Source organism: Lissotriton helveticus, chromosome 5_1 (assembly GCF_964261635.1).
Source record: "Lissotriton helveticus chromosome 5_1, aLisHel1.1, whole genome shotgun sequence".
In the NCBI taxonomy this organism is placed as follows: Eukaryota; Metazoa; Chordata; class Amphibia; order Caudata; family Salamandridae; genus Lissotriton; species Lissotriton helveticus.
The window spans coordinates 391,546,478-391,556,237 of NC_136065.1; the positions used below are offsets into that span (position 1 = coordinate 391,546,478).

Sequence of the window (9,760 nt, forward strand, 5' to 3'; positions counted from 1 at the left end):
TTGTAATTAACAAATCTGTATTTTATGTGGCTAGCTGAGTGGTTTAGTAAAGCCAGCCATTACCAGCGCTTCAAAACAAATTAAAGGTACGACAGAGGGGCTGTGGAGAGATGAGGAGGAAGTTTTTCTGGGTGGTACTGAAGGAATCCAATGAGGAGGTCCGGGGGGAGGTAGGGCGCAAAAAGTGATTATCGCACTGCGCCACAAGCGCTAGAGGCTGTGATGATGGGTATATGGCACGGTGAAGAAATACTGTGTCTTTTTCAGTTATTAGTGTCTTTGGAGAACCTGCTGATTTTGGAAAGAGGACATGGTAAGGTGACTTCATCGTGATTTACTGTTGCACACATAACACACCCCTACACCCACCAACTGTTTCAAAACAACATATCTGCCTTATATATAGGATAGCGTTTGTTTTAGAAGGACTGTTTTAGGCAGTAGCAGAGACAGCGTCTCGGTGGATCACTGCTGCTCCTGCCCTAACTCAGGTTATGAGGACAGCTCCAAGGCAGAATCAAAGACAGAGAATTTGAAGGAGAGATTAATGGAGCACAATATGAACATGGTTTTTCAGGAGGCACAGTTGCATCTGACGGCTCATCGTGTCCCTCAGAATTGCAATGACAGTCATGCTGTCCCTTCGCTAGCAGTCTGCGCAGCAGGACAACAGTAGCAGGTTAGACCAACCCAGAGATAAGACGTGGGAAGCAGCAAGCACAGACTGAGTGGTCTTTTAGCAGACCCCCCCAATTGTGTTAAGCCCCAAATTCCGCCTTTCACTGGCAACGCTAGGTGTGAAGTCAATACAGGATACCTGATTCAGACTGGGTACCTTCTTGGAAGGTTCCCCTGCCCTCAGTGGATCTGCCAAACCAGGACTGGTCTGGGGCAGTTCCTTCACAAGGGGTAGGATCAGTTCTCTGAGGAAGCTGGCCCTTACCTATAGTCTGGGGTTGAAAGAAGACTTTTCTTCATCCCCTGTGCTATCTGGTGGAGCAGAGTGGGGCCATTCTTTCAGGCTCCACTGCTCCTGAATTTACCTGGGGCTGGACTGGTGCCCTAAGGGTCCCACCAACTTTCTCAGACAGGCCTAACATTTCTAGATGGGCCTTCAGTGGAGATGGACTATGGCCATGGGATGATCTGTCTTAACACCATCAGTGTTGGTCAACCGGTACTGGTACTCAGGTATAAGCTGAAGGGGAGAACCCGGTTCCCTGTCACCATGGTGACACTAGCTCACGTCTCTATAGGCCACAGCTTAATGACCCTTTATCAGAGGCTCCTGTCTGTACTTGCCAAAAGTATTGGGACTTTCAGTAAAAGTGTGCCACCATCACAGACTAAGGAGACCTGTGTGGAGGATCTGGCTTATTCAGCTTCCACAATAACCAGAGAGAACCCAACTAAACTTGTGGGTGGGTTACTACTACTGGGGGCACTGGGGGGTGCTGTACGAGGAATATTTTCCTTATTGTTGGCCTTTGGGCAGTCAGAATCATTATTCCTGTGGCCTGGCTTTTTTCCAAACAAAACAATAAGGTTTCTTTCTAGGGGAAGCAGGATTTTGGGAGCCATCTCCCCCGAGGAGGACATTTGGGGACCTTCAGAGGACTTCTCTTTGGATTTATCCCCACTTTCTCTAGGGTCTTAGAAGTATCTTTCTTCTGGTCACCACCACCTGGGTTCTTCTGCTTAATCCTGTTTCTGACCCATGTATCTGCGTTCTTTTCCAATTCTTGGGGAAAAGTCGGATCTGAGTCCACCAGGTACTGGTGCAAAAGCTGGTTTTGACAATCAAGAATCTGCTCCCTCAATCAAATTGTATGATCCTAAATAGTAATGCACTTTTGCTGCCAAGCAACCTTCCAGAGCCTTCGTGGCACTATCCAAAAAGTCTACCTAATCCTGAATCTCTCTCTTCTGGGCGTCTCTGAACTTAATCATGTACTGTTCAGTGGTTAAGCCAAACCCATCAATGAGAGCACTCTTCAAGATTGAGTAGTTGTCAGCATCCTCTTCTCTTGACAGTGAGGAGCTTATCTCTACCTTTGTCAATAAAGGAGTGCCACAGGATAGCTGCCCACTGCTCTTGAGGGACCCTCTGAACTTTACAGGCCCACTCTAAAGCTGTTATCCATTTATAGATGTCATCCCCAACATGGTAGAGGGGACAATCTTGCTCAGGTTCCGATTATCACAGGACTGTTCCTTAACTCTAGGGACACTGTTGTTGCCACCATGGGACTCTAGTCCCAAATGTTTTCTAGCTCTCTGGACTTCTAGGGACTCCTTATCAAGGGCCAATTGCTCTTGCCGGAGTCTAAGCCTAGCTTTCTCAAGCTCAAGACGTTGGTACTCCCTATCAAAAGAGTGGTCCCACTTGCTTGATACAGAGGCCCCTGCAGACTGTCCTGAGTGATTAACCACTTGGCTGCTAAGGTACATCCCCCTCTTCCCATTGACTTTCCATTGAAATCAATGGAAACTCCATGACGAGTTACCCTTGTCATTAGCACTGAAGGGGTTAAGACTCTGCAGAGGGAGATCTAGATATCCTTGGTAAACTCTGCACTCTTCCAGGAGGAGTAAAGAGATGCCCCTTAGGCCTCTTCCATTCTCTTCTTGAAGATCTGATTTATCCAGGTGGGAACCATCAGGTTCTCCCTGGCCAGAGTTAGTCTATCTTGGTCATAAAAGGTGTCACCTCCTGACCTGTCTTCATTCCCTGTCCCACTCACTCTGTCCTGTTCATCTGACCCAGGAGTCTTCCTTAGGTCATCTAATAGAAACACCTTTGCCAGGCGTTGAGTGTTGGCACTCCTCCCTGTCATGAACTTTCTAGAGGCACACAGGGCTTTCAATTCTTGGAATAAAAGATCACTGGTTTCTCCTTTAGTAGTCTTACTAAGTATGGTGATGTGTTGCACCTCCCTTACCTAGTGGGAACTAAACGGAGGATGGAGAAAGGGTGTGCTATACCCTTGACTTACAAGCTAGTATTATCTAGAGAGTTAATCAATAAAACGACTTATCTGGTTAAACATTGCAGGCTTGAATCCCAATCGCTGCAGATCAATGTGAGAAGTTGGCATGGTATATGCTGTCCACCAAAGTAAGTGGGCACCTTGCACCAGTCCAAACAACCCTTATGGTGATTTAAGAGGTCAACGATAACCTTAGAAAGTTATCTAAGTGGTAGCGGTGGAGAGCTGCCTTCAGGCTTAATCTTAAAGAAATGTTAAGTAGCTTGTTTTACCAGAATGCAACCTTATAGTGTTGGTTAAATGAAAGGAGAACCACACAGTAGTTATAAAAATTTGTATTTATTAATATAACACTATCAAGTAGGACACAGTAACTCCTGCACTGAGATAATCACAAAGCACACAATATTAAAGCACATAAATGACAGTAAATAGCACTAATAAACAGTGGCCGGGGAGGGGGGGCAGAACCAAACCATATACTAAAATAGTGGTATAAGAACCACGATTCGAGTCAAGACAGTGACGAGAGGTTGTAGAATCGCTGGGACCCCAAGGAACCACCCAAGGTGAGCAAGTAGGGACCCCATGGAGGACAGGTGCACTGTGGGAACACGACTGCGTGCTCCGTACAATTCTATGGGTACGTCGTGGTTGAAATTTTGGAGTTTAAGGATCCTTCCCAGTGGGCTTCTTAGAAACCCTAAGGAAGTTAGGAGGTTAGAGAGCCACCCCACCCCGTGGACACCGCGGCACCAGAGTTACCTATCCCAGGGAAGCCGGGAGCATAGGCCTAAAGTGGTGTTGGAAACCGCTGTTGAATCCAATGGAGGACTTCGAAAACGAGCCGCTGCTGGAAAGAAGAAAAGTGTCCGTTGGAATTCAAAGGTCGATTCTGGTTAAAGAGTACCTGAAAGCAGAGGGGACAGATCATGGGTCACTCAGGAGTGACAAGGGGCTCGGTAGACGAATGCCCACCGATGTCGGTGCTTTAGGTGAGTTGATGGACTTCTTGACTCTGCAGTTACGGAGACCAGGAGACGTTGAGGAGGACCAGGAGCCGGATACGAGCTGTCCCACGAAGGATGTCGAGTGCTGAGGGGGTCGGTGTCCGGCGGGATCATCAACAAGCCTTGGTAACGGCAACCCACACAGAAGGTCAAGTATGTGTACGGTTTACACCAGCAAGGCCCAGGAGACTCACCACAGCAAGGGGTGTGAGGGCAGGCCTGGGACAACCAGGGGAGCCCAAGAAAAGTGTGGTTGACCCTTAAGTGGACCCACAGGCCAGAGGCGCAGGAGTCGCAAGAGGACCTCAGGCGATTTCACCAAACAGCAGCCTATGGAGCACTTGGTGCAAGGAGGCCAGAGTTCTTGGTAAGAAATGGTTCCAGAGGTTGGGGCTACTCTGAGCCCAATGCACTTGTTCAGGAAACACTAACAAGCATATGCACTTGCAAATTTACGCGGTGCACAGGTGTTCGGATATTGTGGCCCCCACAAAGGATTCCGACCTCAAACTTGCTCAGGGTCAGCAGACCGAACAGCAGTGTTGCGGTGCCTGCGAATGCAGAGAAGTGACTCCTTCACTCCAAGTGAGATATCTTCGGTTATCCTTGATGCTCCACAGGTCCTGCACGGATCCGGAAAGGTGCACGGCCACAGACGATGCTTCAGATAGAGAGGGAGAAAAGGTCAGGCCCAAACGAAGTCCAGAGTGCCCAGATGGTCAAACTTCAGTGGTTTGTGGTTCTGAATCTAGTCCACGTCGAATCTTAGGTCCTACAGCCAGGTAAGGCCTTTTGAACCCACGGGAGAGGGTTGGACAGATTCAGGGGACCCTGCCAAAGGAAGATCTGGACAGTGGGGCGGTTACTCCTATCTCCTTTGTCCAGTTTTGTGCCAGAGCATGAGCCAATGGCTCCCAGGACTGGTTTGAACTGGACTATGCACAGGGACACCATATGTGCCCCTCATGCAGACTTTCGGTCGCTGGCAAGCACACCCACCAAGCCGTAATACACTAAATACTGTCTAAGCGGGAGTCACAACTCCCTGGGACAGGATGCCTATTGTTCTGTCTTCCCCTGCTGGAGCTTGGCTCAGCAATAGGAGGGCAGAAATGTGTCTCTGGTCGGCAGCAACCATTTTGTGCTGTCCGGGACAAGAAGGCTGGTACGGGGAACACCAGGGACCCAACGAAGCTCGCTTCTGAGGGGTGGAATCATACCTACCACACAGGTTACCGGGGGTATGATTCCAACATGTTTGACACCAAACACAAATGGGTTAGTTTCATCCGTTTTAGAGTTGGTCATCACACCACTGCATAATGCCACGCTATATGTCATAAATGGCTGCCTCACTGACAACCCGGGAAGAATGGACTCTGTAGGATGCCGCGGTGTTCTGCTCATGCAGTGGCACCCTCTCACTTAGAACCAAGCACCCTGTCCTAAGGATTGTAAAGGCCTACTAGAGAGGTTACTTATAGGTTTTAAGTGCAGTGACCCTTAAATAAACATATATCTTATGTGGTGCATGCAACAACTTACACAGGGTGTAATGGCAGGCCTGTAGGTTCCATTTTGCATGCCCTCTCATGGGTGGCATAATACATGCTTCAGCCCTAGTGAGGCCTCTGGAGTACCAATGCCCTAGGTACATGGGTACCATATACAAGGGCCTGACAAGGGTACCCCAGTATCCATTCTGGTGTGTATCTAAGTACATAACATAACAATTTAAGGAGAAAGCAGATCGACTGGGGTCTTGATTAACAGGATCCTAGTCAGACTAGTCAAAAACCAGCTTAGTTCCAGGCAAAAAGTGGGGGTACACATGCAGAAGGATCCTACCTTCCTACTCTCTCTTAAGGGAATTTTTAGGGTGGGTAGGAATATTTTTGGGAGGCAAGGATGTTCATATAGGGTGGGTATGCCTATTTAGGTGGCAATGGTATTTTAGGGTTCAAGGTGGGTAGTGGTTTTTGTTTGGCAAGGGAAGTTTTAGGGTGGGGTGGAGCATTTGGGTGGCAATGATGTTCTTATGGGATAGGTAAGGGTATTTGGGTGGCAATGGAGTTTTAGGGATCAGGGTGGGTAGTGGTATTTGTGTGGCAAGGGCATTTTAAGGGTAGGTACGGGCATTTGGGTGGCAGTGATATTTTTAGGATTGCTAGGTGTATTTGGGTGGCAACGGTATCAACTGTATTTTTCGGGTAGGTAGGGTATTTGAGTGGCAAAGGTATTTTTAAGGTTTAGGGTGGGTGTTTGGGTGGCAAGGGTATTTTTAGGGTTTAGTTTGGTATGGGTATTTAAGAGTTGTAAAGGGGGTAGGGGTACTAGGGTGGTAGGGGTCCTTTTAGGGTTTAAGGTTGGAAGGAGAATTTGGGGGGCAAGGGTATTTTTATGGTGGGTAAGGGTATTTGGGTGGCAAGGGTCATTTTAGGGTCAATAAAGTATTTTTTATATATATATATATATATATATATATATATATATATATATATATACATTATATATATATATATATATATGTATATATATATATATATGTGTGTGTTTTTTAAGGCTTTATACTTACCTGCAAAATACATTTGAGTTGTAAAGGCATGCTTTGTAAACCTATTCGTGGTAAAGACATATGTTGTACAGATTCATGCGTTATGGCATGTGTGGGTCTGTCATACAACTATTTGTTAATACTAACAATTTGTAGCCCCTAATTTCAAATTCTTTCACATGATAGGAAGGATTTAAAAATGTGCCTTCACATTATATATATATATATATATATATATATATATATATATATAATTCAATTTTCACTGAGGGCCGAGGAGGTGAAAAAAATAGGTACAGGTTGAAGTGGATTTAAGAGGCAGCCTCTTAGGAACAACCTAGCTAAGAATTAAATAATCCTGAGTAGGAGCTGGCCCCGTTTGGTCTAGTCTTAGACGATCTCCAAGTAGCGCTAGTCTTGTCATTCTCTCCCAAGACTGGAACGAGAACGGAGTGGCATCTACTATAGGCAGACGAGGGTACCCATATTGGACTGCAGTTAAAAATGATGTCACATTACCTCAAAAAATATATCTAGTTTATCGTTGTTACTTCAATCAGATAGCTTGCTGCTGACTAACATCCATTTGGGGAAAGGGGGGCTACTGCCTATGGAACATGGGAGAACTCGCGTTACGAAAAACGAAGTAGGACTAATATTTTTGAGATCTAGTAACCTAGAAAAATAGAAGTAATGTCAGAAATATCTTTTGATCCATTTCAAAGTTGAACAAGCCTCAGCATGTTTTGCCCCGACATACTAAATCGAAGTATAAATGAAAAGCATTCAAACTCTCACGACGTCAATAAATCGCTCTAAACAAAATGTCATTTTGCTGATCTTTAAGTTTCAGAAAGGGCTAAAGGATTAAACGCAACAGAAAAAGAAAAAAAATCACTGAAACTAAAATGACTTGAAAGCTGCTAAGAGGTTCGGCAGCATACATTTCAACATTGTAAATGTACATTCTTAATTTGCATAATGCGTGCCGTGAGGAGCCTTTTTGCACATATGCCCAAGTACTAGCAGCTTTTGAAGTATTCAAAGTATTAAACAAAGGACACATTCGTGTCCACGAATATGAAACGCTCATACCGATACCCAGCAAACTGACCTTAAAAAATCGCGGGATAGCCCCAAGTAAAATATAGTTTTTTTTAATGTACAAGTGTAAAGTCTTAATAATTAATTTGGTATGTGCATGACAATCAATTTTTCGTCCAAACGCGACAAGGCGGCACGCGTTCATCCTCTTAGCGGCGTTGCTTTCAGCCTCCATTCCCGTAACGTAATGCACTGCATAAAACGAGACATCTTACTTAAAATCGGGTCGGCTCGGTTAAGAGCGAAGTAGATTTTTTTTTTTTTTACAAAAGCTCTCTCTTAAAGTCGAGTGTTCCCGTCGGTCGCTTGAGCACAGAGGTTAGCGGACTGCGTATACCAGTCGTTCGTGATACCCATAGGTACTTGGTAAGCGGACTGATCTTAATAGACGATCGAAGGGCGAGTTTCAATAACATAGTTAAATGGACCATGCAGCAGGGTGCGCCGCAATCTGCTCCTGTATTTGCAGGTACACGGGTTTGCAAGCTTGAACGGAAGGATGCACGGCTGAGTGGAGCACATACGTTACATGACACACATGTCATATCTTGCACGCCACATGCTGTAGCGGTACACCTGTTGCATTAGTGCCCCATGCTGTGTTTCAGTGGCAAGTTTAGGTCTGGTTCAAGAGATGTATCCGATTATGGATTCAGCGGAGAAGATACCAGCTCGACGGGATTGGACACCACTTGCCCGGTAGGATAGCAAGGATGTATGCTGATTTATTACGTAAACCGTTGTTCGGAACTAACCTATATAGAGAAGAGAAGTAATCCCCACATCCTCGCCCGTGCCCCGCCTGCATGTCTTTCTGGTAGAACGCAAGTGCCAGGCGAGCTGCTGCTCTCTTGTATCGCTCGCTCCGCCTGCCCCCACCCTCTGTACTGAGTCAGTGCCAGCATCCTGGGCAACAGAACAAGCTGTACCGTCCCGCGCCACCACAAAAGGCTCACACAGCAGCGCACCTGGGAGGGGCGTGCGGTGGCACGGGTACGTGGGCGATGCCCTAGCTTTGTTCGCCCACTGCCGTTAAACCAAGGCAGACAATTTCGCAGACAGCGACAGCCGTACTTGTATTGGGCCGCACACGGCTTTGGATGGCTTGGCACACATGTTTTTTTTAATCAATCCTTAACCCTCGAAGTCCCCACTCCACACAGTCCAGTATAAGATCGTCCGTATGCCCCATAACCCCCCCCCCCCCCTCGTCAGATACAAGTTGTTCCCCTTCTCTACCCTTGTGGGTGTAAACCTGTACAGTTAATCATCAACTAAGACGTCCCTCCATCCTGTCACAATTACTGAAAAAAAACCAGTCATCCATGAGACTTGTCCCCATCCACCCCAACACCCCGCGAAATTATCACCCAATTAACAGCGCCTCTTTTATGTGATGGGAGGGGTGAGGAAGCGGTTTTGCGCCACTCGATGACTTACCTGTACGAACAGCACCACAAGCGTCGAGTTCTCTAAAACAAATACTATTCACTATAATTTGGATGGTTCTTTATGTTCAACACGTGCAGGAGGTGTCTTCTAGTTGCACTGAAGGATAGCGGACGCTCCTCGAAATAACAATTTCAGGAAAACCCACAGCGCTTCGACTAAACTCGCTCTGCGCGGCCCCTCCTGTTTCCCTCCTTTTTATTATGAAGCGTCAGCCCCGCCCACGTCCAGTATCACACTGCGCACTCAAGTTCCCCGGGAAAATTCCACAGGAAGTGACAACACAGATTCTAGACATTTCTATCTAACAGTCATTCCGTTCTCTCACTAGTGCTTGAATAGGATGAGCGTGCGTCTCAAGCCTCGTTCTCGCGCGCTCTTTTTATTGGCCTGTAGAACCCTATAATGTTGCAGAACAGCGTTGGTGCTGGCTGGATGATTGCCACGATGTGGTTTCAGCGGTGTCTCTTGCGACGGTATCATTTATAAGTGAAAATCTTATCTGTGAGTTCCGTTTGCATCTGCAGGCTGAACTGTATTTCCTTGTTATATTTTTCTCAAAATGGAAACGAGTTCTACTTTATACTGTACTCCGTTTAATGTGTTTTCAAAGTTAGTGGCGTTAGAGTTGAGTATGTAATTGCTAGAGTCGA

General features: G+C 46.4%; 1 protein-coding gene across 11 annotated transcripts in view; it reads right to left on the bottom strand.

Annotated features, from left to right (window-relative positions):
* Positions 1 to 9,308, bottom strand: part of TMEM269 (transmembrane protein 269) — a 159,115-nt gene extending 149,807 nt beyond the window's left edge. For 8 of the 11 annotated variants that reach the window (XM_078642597.1, XM_078642594.1, XM_078642596.1 and 5 more), the window contains exon 1: positions 9,099 to 9,307. The gene's annotated coding sequence lies outside the window, so the exon portion shown is untranslated. Of the gene's footprint in view, positions 1 to 9,098 lie in introns of all 11 variants that reach the window. The other 3 variants (XM_078642590.1, XM_078642592.1, XM_078642591.1) reach the window with 1 other exon arrangement.
* Positions 9,309 to 9,760: the final 452 nt, after the last annotated feature.